The sequence below is a fragment of the Triturus cristatus genome, chromosome 9, assembly GCF_964204655.1.
Source record: "Triturus cristatus chromosome 9, aTriCri1.1, whole genome shotgun sequence".
Classification (NCBI taxonomy): Eukaryota; Metazoa; Chordata; class Amphibia; order Caudata; family Salamandridae; genus Triturus; species Triturus cristatus.
Window position 1 is genome coordinate 308,947,899 of NC_140592.1, and position 16,343 is coordinate 308,964,241.

At 46.0% G+C, this 16,343-nt stretch overlaps 1 long non-coding RNA gene across 2 annotated transcripts in view; it reads left to right on the forward strand.

Moving 5' to 3' along the window:
* Window positions 1-1,601: 1,601 nt before the first annotated feature.
* Window positions 1,602-16,343, forward strand: part of LOC146797805 (uncharacterized) — a 74,047-nt gene continuing 59,305 nt past the window's right edge. The window contains exons 1-2 of one of the 2 annotated variants that reach the window (XR_014968537.1): window positions 1,602-2,217; window positions 2,344-2,485. This is a non-coding gene — a long non-coding RNA (uncharacterized LOC146797805). The remainder of the gene's footprint in view (window positions 2,218-2,343; window positions 2,486-16,343) is intronic. The other variant, XR_014968538.1, reaches the window with a different exon arrangement.

The window sequence follows — 16,343 nt, forward strand, 5'->3', positions numbered from 1 at the left end:
TAGTTCTGTGAATCGGGCCCAATGTTTCTGTAGATCCTTCAGTAGCATGAATGGAAATTTCATTCGCAGTAACAACCTAAAAAATTATTCTGGCTCGCAGTCTGTTATTAGACCCTCAAGTATGGATATAGACAAATCCTCCCAACACAAACGTATTCTAGTTACTCAAATTGTGGCACCAATTCACATTCTTATGATGGTCCACAAGAATCTCCTGACATTATCTTTGACCTGACAGTGATGACCTAGATTATTTTAGTGAAACAAATAAAAACCCAGTGCAAATTTGCAAATGAGGATGTACATTTTCAATTTAATGTTGGATTCTCGATACTGTAGGAGTCCAACTCTTCGATCCTTCTCTTTTACAACATGCTGTAATCGCTAAATGGACCCCACTTGATAATGTTCTAGAGTATGTCTGGAGGCTCATCATCCGACGTCCATTGGAGAAACCAATCTGCAAAAAATGTAAATCAGAATATCTGAGACCATCAGTGTCAGACTCTGTGCCTACCATCCCAACAATTGATCCTAAGGTCCTCACAAGTTTGCAAGAGTCAAGTTGCCAGGACAAACTACTGAATGCTGTCGGTCCCATCGTAAAGAGTTTTGATTTGTGCGAGAGTGACAAAGATAAATTCAAGACCAGTATCCCAGCTGAACTTTCAAACTGGATACAGAGATATTTTCCTAGTTTATTGACTCATAATTTTATTCAAGACATACAGAGACCATTGTTATCTCCTCAATTTTGCAAATATTTTCTTGTTTCCCCTCCTGTTTAGTCCCCCATTACAAGTTTCTTTGTCTATTTCAGTTACAGCTTTGCCAATAGAAATGAGAGGACTTCTGATATATGGTTGTCATGGAAACACAGGCCGGCAAATGTATATTTGAGCGCCCCTGTTGCTACAGCATTGAAAATATAGGATAAGGTAGCGAAATTACATGAAATGATAGCCTCCCCTTCACACTTTACCCCAATACATTTTAACACATCTTTTCCACTGCAATGGCTGAGAGGGAGTTTCATGAATGGAGGACGGGAGGGTGATAGCTGACATGTTTGATAAGGGAACAATCAAAGCTTCCCCAAGGTAAAGAATGTATAGCATCCTGGGACCACCCTCGAGGACCTGGCAGTGCCCTCACGTGGATCAGGGGGTCGGCATCTTCCCAGTTGTTTTGCAGCAAAACGCCACCGCACTGTTCCTAAGCAGTCTGTCTGACTGGTTCCATGAGATACTGAGGCGGTGTGCAGCAGCCTTCTTTTTCCTTGTCGCACCTGCTGCCAGTGCAGTCCTGGCAGGGTAGCTGTGACAGGGCCGGGTGTGGGATGATATTTGAGGCCGTTTCCTGGTGGGTTTGTTCATCTGGTGCAACGGGTTTTACTGTTGATTTCTTCATACAGTCCATTCCTTTGCAAAACACCTATGCATAGTGTTTTGACAATTTCAAAACAGCCCGATAATCACATGTTCAGCACTTTTTAACTGTCTGATTTGCTAATCGGGGAAACTTTAATTTCGGTGCCAGGGCTTATTATCAGTCTCAGTGCGGCCTTGTCAGCGGGATGCTTCCTCTCCAGTTTGGCTGGCAGACAGGGTGAGCTCGCAGACAGTTCAGGACTTGACTGTCCGCAGCTCCTCAGCCAACATGAATTACGTTACCCGCTGCTAATTCCTGGTCCCCCCTCCCCATCCCCCCCCCCCCCCCCCTTCCACTCAGAGTAGCTGAAGGTCTTGGAAGACGCTCCCTGGCAGACACACTGCCTGGCACTTCTGCTGAGGCAGCCTACTCAGGTGCATGAGGTACTCTGCCTGCCCGGGTGTCGGCATCTTCCCGAATGTTTTGCAGCAAGACGCTACCCCACTGTGTGCCTGACCGGCCCCATGGCATACTGAGGTGGCGAGCAGCAGTCTTCTTTTTCCTTGCCAATGTGCAGTCCCCGCAGGGTAGGTGTGACCGGTCTAGGTGTGGGCTGATATATCAGGCTGTTTCCCGGTTGGGTTTCTGTGTCTGGTGCAACAGGGTTTACTGTTGATTTCAACATGCAAATTTCCATTGTTTTGTGATGTTGCCCCACCCTCAATCAATTTATATAAAAGTAAAATAAAAGAAAGGGCCAACAGCACCGATCAGACACAGCTGAATCAGAGCTCAGGATACATGTGAATCCGTTCAGCATTTGACCGTCGGCGTCCGGGACATAAGGTGAAGTTTGCTGCTGCGGCCAGTGTTGCTTTTGTTTTGTTTTTACAGTAAGCCACATTTTCTTCTTTTTTCCACTTATTCATAGTTCTATTTTGTCCCATTCTCCTTTTATCTTTCTTTTGGTAGGTTTATATTAAGCCACAGAAAACGGTGGGCGTTGACAGTGAAGACACTAGTACCTTAACTCTCCACTAGTGGGAAGGGTTAATCTGGAACAAGACCAGCGAGATGACTTCCTGAAACCTGCTGAAGAACCCCAGCGCTACCGGTGAGTTCCAGGGCTCAGTACGTTTCTCTGCAAGTATTGCCATATGTAAAAAAAATTAAAAAAAATACTGTAAAAAATAAAAGTGCTGCAGCCTTTGCTTTTTCTTGCTGCATAATTTAGTCAACCCTGTCACATTGTTTGGTGCTCCCTGGCCGCATAATTCCAGTGGCCCTACCTATGAGGTTACCTGTCCTTCTAACAGCATTTATATAGAGCCTTTTTACCCATGATGATTCGTTGAAGCGCTTTACGTTGGGCAGCACGCTGCTCTGGGATACCAAGGTTAGTGGTTAATTAATTGGTTATTGGGTTGATCTGGTTTTTTAAATAATACCATTCCATGCATATACGTACTCCAGTTTCTTGTGTGGTCGATTACATGAATAGGAATTAGGCATGCTCATTGTGGGGTTGGTGTAAGATGGTGTGGGGGGGGCTCTGGGGTATGTGCAGGGCACAAGTCTTCAAAAACAGAAGTGGGGGGACTATCCAAGTTAGGCAGTGTGCAAGTGAGATCATGGTGCGTGACATCAGTGCTGCATCACAGGAAGTGGTATCAATAACCCATGACCTCTTAGGAAATGACATCACAATACGTGATATCAGATCTTAACACCTCACACATATGTTTAGCAGGTCTATCGTGAGTACATTTGCGTGCATTACGACGTTTAACAAAATAGATTTTGCATTGGGGTTGTGCCAAAGAAGTGACACACCCCGATGCAAGATCTGGGCCTCAAGGTATCCATTTATTTTTTTAAACTGCCACAAAGAATTTGGCAACTAGGAGAAATATGGTAATAAATCTCTGATGCTTAATTGGTTGCAAAGTCTAAATTTTAAGATATCTTGTGGGGTTAAGGTACCTGCTGCAGAGATCTTTGTGTGCCCAGTCAGGGAACAGTAATAATGGTAAGATAACTCAGGAGGTTAACACATTTGCTGGAGAGATCTGGGTTTCATATAGCCCCAATTTTGAATCAAAGTAGCAAAAAGGGTTAATGTATTTCCTGAAAAGTACAGCATCTATCAAACAGATGACAGATTCTTATTTTATTTAGCTAGGTAAGTGAGTTACTGCTTTTAACTCAGAGATCCTTTTGTGACTTGCAGTTCATAATTTGTGATCCTTCTAATCTTGCACCGTGAGCGATGAAGGACATGTGACTCCTATACCTTGTAACCCTCACTGTCTTATGTAACACGTCATGTAGATTGATTTACACACTTATGATTCATTGTCAATGTATAATGTGTACATGTGTTGTAAAGTGCTCAGACAACCTGCACTGGGATGAGTTGCGCTATAAAATAAAACAAAATAGTTATATTTAAATTGTTATTTGGGTAAATACTGGGACAGACTAACACAGATGGCATTCCTACAGTGCATGCATTACAGGGGACTGAACAAAGTCAAACCATGCCTCTCTTAAGTACTTGTGAATTGATAAAGTAGTAACAGGTTGTGTGCCTTTCTTTCCAGTGGTGGCTGGCAGGGAATGGCGGCTGGCAGGGAATGGGGGTGGTGAAGCGGGGTTTGAAAAAAACAAAAGATAAGAAAAACCACTTAACTCTTTATGCCGCCGTCTCTCCTCCATCGTTGCTTCTCTTCTTGACGAGTCCAGGAAGCACACAGGCTCTCATAAGCCAATCATGACGCTGCTGTCACCATGACAGTAGCATCGTGATTGGTCTGAGCACCTTGGTTCGGTGCTCAGAGAGGGACAGGTTGCCGGTGCATGTTCACCACCCAATCTGTGTATTACAGCCTGGTGGAGAACATGCTTAGTGCATATGACTGTTTGGCCGGCCCAAGACGGACAGCCAAACCGCCATGCGCAATTAAGTGCATGAACCACTCCACCGCCTGTGAGACCAGCCCCGCCTCACCCTAACCCAGCCCCGTAGCTACAAAAAATAAAATGATATTAACAATGTTATTATCAATTTATTTTTCCACTGGTCTCAGAGCAGTGGGGTGATGCTTCACTGCCTTAGCAGAGAAGCTGCCCCTGTTTGTTTCCACTAGCATGTGTAAAGCACATGTTCACCTGTAGATATCTTGGTGCTGAATAACAGATGTTTCTTGTTACCCAACGGTACTCATTTTATTGACCTCAGATGGATGAAAGGCTGAGTGGACCTGCTGGGATTTGAACCTGTGATCTTGAAATCAAGCACAGGTCCCTGAGGTGACGCATTAGTCCACTGAGCCACCATACCCCCTCTATTGCATTTGCATCTATGTGTGAGGTAAAGCAATTTTTTTTACTGAAATGCAGCCCATTTTAAAATGGGAAAACGGAATGCATTTAAAAAAAAGTAAATGAAAAGCTACCTTTTCATTTACTAAGAGTAGGTAGTGCTCTGTGGGATCACTGCCTGCTCTTAAAAAATGTTGATGCCCACATTCGGAAAGGGCCCCTTGAGGACCGCTTCCCGTTTGCGAGTTACCACCTCGTTCACGAAGTAGGCAAAATATGAATATTTTGCAACCGCATTCCGGTTGCAAAATATTCATATATGCCCCTGCGACTCGTTATTAGTAATAGATTACTGACTCGCAAAATAGGGTTAGTACATGCCAAACAACTCTTTAGTGGTCGCAAACAGCACGATTTTCTGTTTGCAACTGCTAAAACGGATTGTATATGTGGCCCTTAAAATATTAAATCCCCCTTCTTGTCTGCATGTTGCTGCCCAGAACGAAGGCAGACAACATGCAGGCACTGAGGAATGTGTCCTGGTGTGGAAACTTACACCGGGACCAGTTCCTCATATTTCAGTGGGGCCCAACTCCTTGGCAGGGTGGTGAAAATAGTGGGTGGACACCATCTACCCATGTGTACCTCCGACTTGTGCCCTGGGTATGTGAGTTCATGCAGATGGTTAGTTGGAGTGATAGATGAAAGAAGAGATTAGGTATTTGTTGCATATATGACTTTAAAAGACGAGATCATTTTTTAACATTTTGGAATCAAACATGGACAATTCGCAAAAATACAATAATAAAGACTAAGGCAAATATGCACGTGACTTAAAGTAGGCTGTGGGAGGGAAAGTTTTTAGAAAAACGAGAGTGACTTTCTGGTTCAACAACTGACTGCAGGTCAGTCAATCAATAATCTGTGCAAAAAATAATTAACTTTACAAAATAATTACCTTTGGGAAACAAGTAGTGAGTAGGGCCGAACCAGTGATCTGTAGAGCACATATAGATCTCTTCTGCAAACACTAGCCATGTCTCATTAATCTGAAAACATCATCTCTCTTGGATCTGCGGTGGGTTTGAGGAGTGCCTGACATTTTGAGAACGCTAATCTACTTTTTGAGGTAAAACACCTACGTTTCTTTTTTGGGAGGGATATTTCTTTATTAAGATTTTACATTACACAGTGAGTTCAGTATACTTGTCAATATAAAAGACCCACATTTCAAGAGTAAATGAGCTCGGTTTATCAAAGACTGACATTGAAAGGATAAGGGTCTCTTTAGGAGGACAGGGTTCTGTCTCCTGCATAAGGCTTACAGGCAGATTGCTATATCTGCAGCTGAGGGCTATCAAGAATCTTCAGTTTTTCATTGATGGTAAGGGTAGAACCTGGAGCAGGGGCAGCAGGGGGCAGCAAAGGGAGTGAAGTTGGCATTGATTAGATCAAAACTTAGTCATTCTATTGTCACCTATTTTCAGTACACATGTATCTAAACACCCCAGTCTTATGAAGGATTGCAGTGGCGGCTGGTGACATTTGAAAGTGGTAAGACGTAAAGTTATCATGGTACTGCACTGAGGCGAGCGAGCGAGCCCTAACAACTCCTCCGAGAAAATTTTGAAAAAAGAGTGGATAATGGAGCATTTTCAAGCAAATTTGAGGAAGCAGGAAGGTTGATAAAGCACTTGCGAAAGTATTATGACAGGATCTGTAATAACATCCTTATATCCATCAACTTTACCCCAACACAAGTACAAACACACACTCAAACTCTTTCAAGTACACACATAAAGTACGAGTCACAAACATTTGTTTAGGCTTAAAGACCTATAAACAAAAAAGTATACAGAGACCGCTGCAGCTGCAAGCAGACGTGAAATACTCAATTTACTCACAAAGTGACAAACACAAAACCCGCAGCCAGACATACTGGGCCCGGTGCCACCTCATAAGCACCCCTGGTCACACCTTCCCCTTTCTGGGAGCTTCCAGGAGACGAAATCAAGGAGAAATTTAAAAAACAAATTGTTTCGGGGTTCTCATGTCCCCCTCTCATTTACATCACACAAACTGCTCTGGATGGCAAGGGAAAGGGCAATCACCATGCGCCTTACTAGGGACACATGCTTAAATCTGGGGCTCTCCGTTACCATGGGCTCCCTGTGATGCACCAGGACTACAAGACCCAAGAGTAGGCCAGTACTCAGCGCGGCATGGCTAAACACTTATAAGGTCCCTATTGGCTATGCTTGTTTAATAAGAGGTGAGCAGCCACCACCCGCAGTGCTAAATTAAGTCTTCCGGAAGGCCCAGAGAAGGGCTTTTTGCGTAATTCATCTTTCAAGTGATAAGAACATCGACCACAATTCTCTAGGAGTAAATCAGCAAAATAAAGTAATTTCTTGAGGGACTGCAAAAACACACAACACGAGCCCACAACAGCATCAGCCTGGGGTAGGAAGATGAGTTGTTGATCACATTTTACACCCAAGTTCTTTGCCACTGTGGCTGGGGGATGGGGGAGGAACCACAGACTTGCCAATTCCCACTTGGCACAAACTTGCTATTTTTCTCTGTGCATACACTTGCCAATTATGTGTGCTGAAAGGGAACATATTTAATAATGCGCACCTACCGGTCTGCCTAAGTAAGCCTTAAAATTGCATTTGAAACACTGGTAAATCACAAGACACTTTGTGCTACTGAAACTAGTCTTTTCATAAGATTCTTATGGATTGACTAGATAGTTCAATACACTTGAGTTCAAAATCAATTTAGGAGAAACTGGAAAGACGCAAAGTGCAAAACAAGCTTGTGCAGTAAGTAGCTTTAGCAGTAAAACTATTTTTGCAAACTGAGTGGCCATTACAATGGGAAAACGTGCTGCCTGTAACTGACAGTGTGCCACCACACACCATGCTTAAGTGATATTTTTGCAAATGTTTTGATTTCATTTATTTGTTCAACATGTGAGAAAGTGTCACTCTAAGTGTCACACATTTGTTCGTCACTCATAAGAACCCTGAAACCTTGGAAAAGGCACTCATAGGCAATCTCTAAACTTGCCAGCTATGCTTCGGGTCCATGAAAACAGGATGCAGAAAGAGCTCTGCATTCAAGAAACTGTGGCGAACATCTGCAGCGGCTCAATTGGAGGATGCCGTAACCTTGTCATGGCTCAAATCATGAACATGCTCCGCAAAATCGCCGCCATCTTGATTAGTGCGCGAGCCACGAACCTCGGAATAAAGATGTGGTTGACGCATCATGCACTATTAGTTCATAGTATTGACCCATGGAAGTTCAATGCTGTGTACCGTAGCGATATAGCACTCATCTAAAATACAAGAGGGAACTACTCTCATGAAACACGTGCAACTGTTAACTGGAACTGACTGAACTGAAGCACAACTATTCTACAGGCACCCCGTCCCTGTTATTACGAAAACTTCTTACCTCTTATCTTCGCCATGCTAAGAGATATAATAAATTATTTAAACTTTAAAAAACATATTAATAAAGACTAGGATTTTGATCTCATATTTTCGGAGTGTGCCGACTTATTCTGGGTTAACAGGTATTAATTACCATGGCAGAAAGGAGCAAATGAGTGTTTCATCTCCGTTGGTGCAATCTGATGTCTCAATAAATGCTGTCTTATCTGCTCAGGGCACCAACATTCTGTGCAATGCTCCTGCCCTGCAGGATGTGACGTCACCGTTCTTAGCACATCAGGGAGTAATGAAACTGACCTCCCACGGGTACTATCCGTTTGCAAAGCGTTTTTTTTTCAGCACGAGAGACATGCATTTAATGGGCCCCTGCACCGCTCTGGACATATCGCCGTTTTGATCTGATAATCCCCAAATGTGTATCTCTACGTGTATGAGAATTCAGCGGGTGCATTGGCAGGAAATAGGTGCCTGGGGAGTTGTCTGATCTCAGCCAGGGTTTTCCCTTTTTCATTTTCAAGAAGTAATTATGCAAATTTGAAAATAATCATTTCCTGGATCTGTAATTAAAAATCAACTGCACGTTAGGGCAATAGGTAATATTTATGGACGTAATTAGAACACAGCTGCTTTTGTAGCCCGTGTCACCTGTGTCCAACAACTAAAAAATTAACGCTCAATTTGCAGGGAGCTGGCATTTATTTCACTCCATGTGTGTCTTTTCATTGAGTTCTCAATACCATCACAGTGAATCTACATGTTGAATATCGCTTCATATAAAAAACCTATCATACGAGACATACATTTACCATACCTGCTGTGAGCTGCAGCTTACAATCAGTTTGTTATCTCCGTGACATCATAACAGCCGCAGCTCCATTCCACAGCTGCCCCATGTGCTTTGAGGCCCCTTCTCACACCTCTAAAGCTTGTCTAGCAAAAGAGTTCAACGACGGAGTGTAGAATATATAACGTAAAACTTGGTCAGTAGGTATTAATGAGGGAACGTTGTTAAAGGAAAACCACAGAACATGAGTACATTTTGTGTCTTTTTGTGTAAAGCTAAGCTTACCAGACCAGGTCAGCGCGGCGCCTCTCTGCTTCTCGGCCGGGTCCTGTTGGCGCCTCTTCTAAGGAACAGCACTGGTCGGTTGGCAACCCCTCTAAGCCAATACTGACGCTGCCCCAGCAGCGCCAGCATTGGCTTAGAGCAGGGTGACTCACCGCCCGCCTGCCCATTAGGAGACCGTGGTTTGAGCCTTTGCTCAACCCTCGCTCTCCTAATGGGCATACGCCAGCTACAGCAGACAGTAGTGCGCATGACTGGGCACGGAGCGAAAATTCGCCTCCTTCACCCAGCATGCGCACTGCTGCCTGCTGTGCGCTCTGCGCCACCCCTGGTCCGCTGCATGTCAGTCACTCAGCAGCATGACGTCGGACCGCCCTCCCCCTTCAGAATCTGAAGGGGTGGGCAGTCCGAGTTCGTGCTGTCTGCTGACTGTGACTGACATGATTGCAATTCTCCCTCGACGCCGAGGGAGCTGCCGGTGCGGGCGGCTTGTGGGGCAATGATTTGAGCCATGACAAGGTTACGGCATCCTCCAATTGAGCCGCTGCAGATGTTCGCCACAGTTTCTTGAATGCAGAGCTCTTTCTGCATCCTGTTTTCATGGACCCGAAGCATAGCTGGCAAGTTTAGAGATTGCCTATGAGTGCCTTTTCCAAGGTTTCAGGGTTCTTATGAGTGACGAACAAATGTGTGACACTTAGAGTGACACTTTCTCACATGTTGAACAAATCAATGAAATCAAAACATTTGCAAAAATATCACTTAAGCATGGTGTGTGGTGGCACACTGTCAGTTACAGGCAGCACGTTTTCCCATTGTAATGGGCACTCAGTTTGCAAAAATAGTTTTACTGCTAAAGCTACTTACTGCACAAGCTTGTTTTGCACTTTGCGTCTTTTTACAGTTTCTCCTAAATTGATTTTGAACTCAAGTGTATTGAACTATCTAGTCAATCCATAAGAATCTTATGAAAAGACTAGTTTCAGTAGCACAAAGTGTATTGTGATTTACCAGTGTTTCAAATGCAATTTTAAGGCTTACTTAGGCAGACCGGTAGGTGCGCATTATTAAATATGTTCCCTTTCAGCACACATAATTGGCAAGTGCATGCACAGAGAAAAATAGCAAGTCTGTGCCAAGTGGGAATTGGCAAGTCTGTGGTTCCTCCCCCATCCCCTAGCCACAGTGGCAAAGAACTTGGGTGTAAAATGTGATCAACAACTCATCTTCCTACCCCAGGCTGATGCTGTTGTGGGCTCGTGTTGTGTGTTTTTGCAGTCCCTCAAGAAATTACTTTATTTTGCTGATTTACTCCTAGAGAATTGTGGTCGATGTTCTTATCACTTGAAAGATGAATTACGCAAAAAGCCCTTCTCTGGGCCTTCCGGAAGACTTAATTTAGCACTGCGGGTGGTGGCTGCTCACCTCTTATTAAACAAGCATAGCCAATAGGGACCTTATAAGTGTTTAGCCATGCCGCGCTGAGTACTGGCCTACTCTTGGGTCTTGTAGTCCTGGTGCATCATAGGGAGCCCATGGTAACGGAGAGCCCCAGATTTAAGCATGTGTCCCTAGTAAGGCGCATGGTGATTGCCCTTTCCCTTGCCATCCAGAGCAGTTTGTGTGATGTAAATGAGAGGGGGACATGAGAACCCCGAAACAATTTGTTTTTTAAATTTCTCCTTGATTTCGTCTCCTGGAAGCTCCCAGAAAGGGGAAGGTGTGACCAGGGGTGCTTATGAGGTGGCACCAGGCCCAGTATGTCTGGCTGCGGGTTTTGTGTTTGTCACTTTGTGAGTAAATCGAGTATTTCACGTCTGCTTGCAGCTGCAGCGGTCTCTGTATACTTTTTTGTTTTATAGGTCTTTAAGCCTAAACAAATGTTTGTGACTCGTACTTTATGTGTGTACTTGAAAGAGTTTGAGTGTGTGTTTGTACGTGTGTTGGGGTAAAGTTGATGGATATAAGGATGTTATTACAGATCCTGTCATAATACTTTCGCAAGTGCTTTATCAACCTTCCTGCTTCCTCAAATTTGCTTGAAAATGCTCCATTATCCACTCTTTTTTCAAAATTTTCTCGGGGGAGTTGTTAGGGCTCGCTCGCTCGCCTCAGTGCAGTACCATGATAACTTTACGTCTTACCACTTTCAAATGTCACCAGCCGCCACTGCACTTACCACGGATTGAAAAACAAGGATTTCTCCCAACATCTTCTCATTATGAATTGCCCTCATTATGACTTGTCCGGGAGACTATATTCGGAGTGGCATATAGCTTTGCACAATTAAAAATGTTCTGGTGCCTCTGAGCTTGATATTAATGGGACCACAAATACCAGTCAGTAATCCTGGACAGAAGACTTGGACTCAAAGAGGGCCAGGTGGGACAACCGGCGGCTGTTGTGCCCAGCCTGTGCTTGCCCTACTGCATGGGGGGAGCAGTAGAGCACCCTTCATCTCTCTTCTTTACTCCTAGCTGTCCCGCCAGTCCTTAGACCATACCTAAAACAAAGCCCCTAGATCCATTTACCACCTGTTCTAACCAGAAGGTGAATGATTCTGTGATCTGGTCCATTATTTTCCACGGTTGGAATAAAACACACAGTTTTGGACCAGATACTCCTGGGGCAAAGTATTATTCCCCATTCCCCAGAAGATAGCACATTCCCAATTATTTGGCGCATGGATATTGTTCAGCATAGGAGATTCAGGCCGCCGGTAAGCTCACATCAAATAACAAGCCTTTTGTACCGAGGCCCTTAGTGCAGTATATAGAGTTACATTTAAATGCCAGGAAATATGATGTGTAAGGTTAGATTATATATTGTACTGCTAGCCAACGCCATCCAAACATTGACATCAACATCTTCTCACATGCATATGACCCAAAACTCATAGTCTCCTTCTCAGACGAAACCCACAAGCTCAGGGACAGGTTCACTGCCTGCTTGACTAACATCACTGGCTGGATGACGTGCACTGTCTCAAGCTTAACACCTACAGGACAGAAGTAGTGATCTTTTGAAATAACACATCACTCTGGAACTCCACATGGTGGCCTACCGACTGGGAAGCACACCCACCCCCAGTCCCCAAACTTGCTACCTAGACATCATCATTGATGACAAACTGGACATGTCCACACAAGTCCATGCCTTCACAGCCGCTGCCTTCATCACCCTGAAGTTGCTGAAGAAGGTCTTCAAATGGCTGCCAAGCATTTCCGGAAAAACCATTACCTGCACCATCATCAAACTGGACTATGGGAATGCCCTGTATGCTGGAATCACCAAGCGGTATACCAGAAGACTACAGACTTTATAAAAAGCACACGGCCAGACTCACGGTCAGCCTTCTTCTCAGGGCTCACATCACACCACATCTGCAAGAGCTCCAGTGGCTCCCTATACACAGGCACACCCAGTTCAACTCCTCACACACACATTCAAAGCTCTACCCATCATTGGACTGGACTAATTAAACAGTCACATCTCCTTCGACCGACATGCCAGACACCTCAGCTCAGACATACTCCCGCTCACACTTACCCCACAAATTCACAGAAATAAAGCCAGAGGTGGAGCCTTTTCATACATCCTGCCTAAAGCATGGAATGACCTCCCACCACATATCAGAGCCCCCTCTACGCGTAACATAACATCATTTAAGGCTAGGGTACACATTCTTATACTTAATTTATTCAACATAGTAATATTCTCAGTAGTGAGTGTGATACCCCTGTGAGACTCAGTGTTGAACCTGTCAGCCCTAGGGATGTCTCCCCTTCCATTTTTGTATCGTGCCTCATTTTTTCCACCCTCATTTTTATGTTGGACTAGGTCTCCGGGCCCCTTTTCATTGCCAATCAGTGTTAAGGTGCAGGTGCTCCCTTCTCCCAAGATGGCTGCCACAGACCCCTGCTACTGCAGAGTGGTCTTTCATAGTAGCACCCTAGCTGCCAGGAGCTGGCTGGAACCCCACAACAATGTTGCGACACCAGCCCGCCTTTTTGTCCCATAGGTAGAGTGGGGAAGCTCCTGGAATGTGCTGGAACCTTCTAGAAGGGAGGTGTGGTTTTTCTTTTGCCGCCTTGGCTAGAGGTCACCTGACCTAGGATTATTTAGGAGAGGGAGGGAACTTTTTGTGGTGAGTTGGCCATTGGGGTGAAGCAGAGCTGGAAGAATCCACCAGGAGTGTAGGCGGTAGGGCCTAGCCAGGGACTTATGCCTCTGAGAGTGACAGGATTTAGGTGCTGCCTCTTAAGTGAGTGAGGGACCCTGTGAAACCCACTGATCTTGCCCAGCAGTAGGAGGACCCAGAGACTCTCTGCCCAGCCTGACTAGGAAGGATCTAGTCGCCCTCTCCATTCCTAACCCCCTGTAACAGAACCCCCTAAGGGCGCCAGATACATCTGCGCCAATAAGACTTCATCTAACAGCTGAGAACAAAAACTGAATGCTGAGACTGCGTGTCCAGATTGAACTCTAAAACCTATTCACCAAGCACTGAGACTGCGTGTCCAGATTGAACTCTAAAACCTATTCACCAAGCACTGAGACTGCGTGTCCAGACTGACCCCTGAACCCTGATGCAAAGCTGACTGGAGAACCACCGGGGATCGACCAGGGATTAGCGCTGTGACCCCTGCGCTCCCTGTCCTTGTCCGGGACCCCACGGCAGCGGGCTCCGCTGAGCACAGAACCCCATCCTTAATTTGAGCCCCCCCCTGCGACGACGAAGCCAGCGCGCTCACCGCCGTGGCCTGGAGGCCTGGAGGAGTGCCCTGCCGTGTCAGGAGGCCCGCGGAGAAGCCCGGGGCCCCGTCGCTGCCGTCGCAGCTGCGTGAGGAGGTGTGCGAGGCCGGGGCCGAGTTCCCCCATCATCGTGGGAGCGGACGCCTGCTGACGCCGAGATCGAGGTAAGCCCGGAGGCTGAGATCGCCCCCGGTGCGCCCCCTGCTGGTTGGGAGCTGCACCGCACTCTTAGCCCGGGTTCCCCCTCCGTGGGAGTCCTCCCCTGCCTTCGCGAGAGAGAGACCCCGCCGAGGGATCCTTTCCGTGTGCCCCCTCGAGCGGTACTGAAGCGCAGTGCCCTACGAACTGCACCGGAGCCTGGAGACTCACTCCTCAAGTCCCGTTGCGCTCCCCGCTGGAAGCGCCATCCTAAAGTACTGACTATCAGTGATTACGAGGAGCGCTTTGATTTATATGCTCCGCTTCAAAGTACCAAGAGTCAGGGATTACGAGTAGCTTTATTTTACATGCTCTGCTTGACAGTATTACATGTCATCGATTACGAGAAGCGCTTTGTTTTCCATGCTCTGCTTGAAAGTATTACATGTCATTGATTACCAGTAGCGCTTTGTTTTCCATGCTCTGCTTGAAAGTATTACATGACATTGATTACGAGTAGCGCTTTGTTTTAGATGCTCTGCTTCAAAGTATTAAGTGCCATTGATTACGAGGAGCGCTTTGTTCTACAGGCTCCGTGTTGAAGTATCCAGTGACACCCCTCACGAGTATTGCCCGGTGCTAGACGCCCCGTTCAGAGATGGTCCTTGCTTCACGCGCACAGCGCGATAATCATCCCCAGGGCCCTACAGGTAGTTAACCCTAATAGGGAGTCCCGCGCTGGTATAGGTGAAGCGTGCCTCGCCATATTCATGAAGTGCATGTATAGATTCTGAACGGCCGTTACATCTCATGTCTGGCCTGTATACCTTGCTGGATTGTATTACCTCGCACGCATTGCACTGATATCTCATGAACTGCATCTATCTGGCTTTACTTGGATAAACTTGAAGTATTTGCATAATTTAACCTGTGTGGCGTCACTTATTGTGTGTGTCCCTCGTCGCATGTGAGGTGCGTGTTGTATGGTTGCTTTACACACAGTCCCCTGGTGGCCCGACCGCTCGTGTCACGTTACCGCCCCATAGGGCCTGGAGACCCCAGGTCCTACACTCAGGTAAAAAAACACTTGGATGCAATTTAATGTTTTTTTTTTTAATCATATTTTATTTGCATTTAATTCTCAGTATCACAGACATTGTTTAATGTTGGATAAGTCCATGACATACACAGCGAATGATCCGTTAACTTTCATGAATTCGTACAATCAGTTTCCCCAATAAGTAAAACAGGTCCCCCCTCTCCCCCCCTCCCCCCCCCCCCCCGGGTTGCAATCAAACAAACAATATATAAAAGAGCAATTTGTTAGTAGCTGTCCGTGCGTGTGAAACTCATCAGCCGTGCGTGGTGGTGACCTAGTTCGAGTGTGTTAAGTTTGGTTTCCTCTCAGCTCATTGCCTAGGGGCACGTCATCTGCTCTAGGGGAGCCCATCTCTTCAACGTCCTCCTGTCCAGAGGCTATTAGTTCATTCACCAAGGTTTCCCATGCTTTGACCTTGTCCGTCTTACCAATCCTCCAGCTAGCTTCCCTAAATAGTAGCCTACTTTCTGCGCCCGCCCACTTTTCTAGTTCTTTTGTCCAGGTGGTGACCTGCGGGCCTCTCGGGGCCTTCCAGTTTCTAGCTATCTCCCTCTTGGCTAGGACGTAAGCGAGGTCCTGAAGCTTCCCCGTTACTTTGTTCCTGGCCGTGTGCGGAAACCATCCTAAAAGGAAGTGCTCTGGTGTCTGTGGCAGCTCTTTTTCTATCACGTCGCCTACTATCTGCCTACGTCTCCCCAGAAGGTCGCAGTAGGGGGCATTCCCAGAACATGTGGAGTATGTGTGCGTGCCTCTCCCCGCATCTCAGGCAGGCCGCTGATTCTGCTCCGAAGTACCTCCTAATCCTGGCCGGCGTGAGATATGCTCTGTGCAGTACATAATAGTTAATTAATTTGAAGCGTGCGTTCCTGGACGCCTTTGGTATACGTTCTATACTTTTTTCCCAGTCCCTCTCTTGTATTTCTTTACCAAGGTCTTCTTCCCATTGTAATTTCAGTTGTTCTAATGGCCACCGTGCATCTGTCTGTATGGCCTTGTAAAGGAAGGACACCATTTTAATTCTGCCTGCGGAGAGCGCTACATATCTGCACCCCGCCAGCGCTCATGGCTTCGTGCCCCCGCCCCTCCAATGTGCCCTAATCTTGCGAGTCAAGGCCCTATGTTTCAG